Source organism: Otolemur garnettii, unplaced genomic scaffold (genome assembly GCF_000181295.1).
Source record: "Otolemur garnettii isolate 467f Iridium unplaced genomic scaffold, OtoGar3 scaffold00180, whole genome shotgun sequence".
NCBI lineage: Eukaryota > Metazoa > Chordata > Mammalia > Primates > Galagidae > Otolemur > Otolemur garnettii.
Window position 1 is genome coordinate 2183240 of NW_003852575.1, and position 651 is coordinate 2183890.

The following is a 651-nucleotide window of genomic DNA, read 5'->3' on the forward strand; positions in this document are numbered from 1 at the left end:
ATACGTGTGGCAACATTAATATCAGACAAGATGTAATTTTATGACAAAGCACATTAAGGGAGAGATAAAGAGAATACTGTACATTGATAAAAGACAAAATCCACTGATGGCCACGAATCTTTATATATAAAACAATATATTACCGAAATACATAAATTAAAAAATTTCTGGGGTGAAGTGAGAGAGAGCTTTCTCTTTCTACCCTCAGTATCAGTATCGGGTCTGTATCTTATGGTCAATCTACCATTCTAAATATGTCCTTTTCGATAAGAAGGATTGAGTATTAAAACTTTGATAGATATGTTAACTTGTCCTCCAAAAATACTATACCAATACATATTTCCACCAACAATAAGGGGTGTCCTCCCTGTCTTCACTAATGCTATTTAGTGAAATATTTTGAAAAGCAATTGTTAATCTGACAGTAGGAAAGAAATATCTTGATTCTGTCACATTTTCCTGGTCACCAGTGACATTAAGCTTTTTTTCGTAATCACATTATCCAGAAAGGTTAATGTTCACGTACTCCAATCGGTCATATTTTTTTCTTTATTGTTTCCAAATTTAATGTCCTATTTGGAAAGACAACCCCTGTGCACATTCTTATATTTTCCTTTGGTACTCTCATTGTTTTGTTTACAACTTTAATTC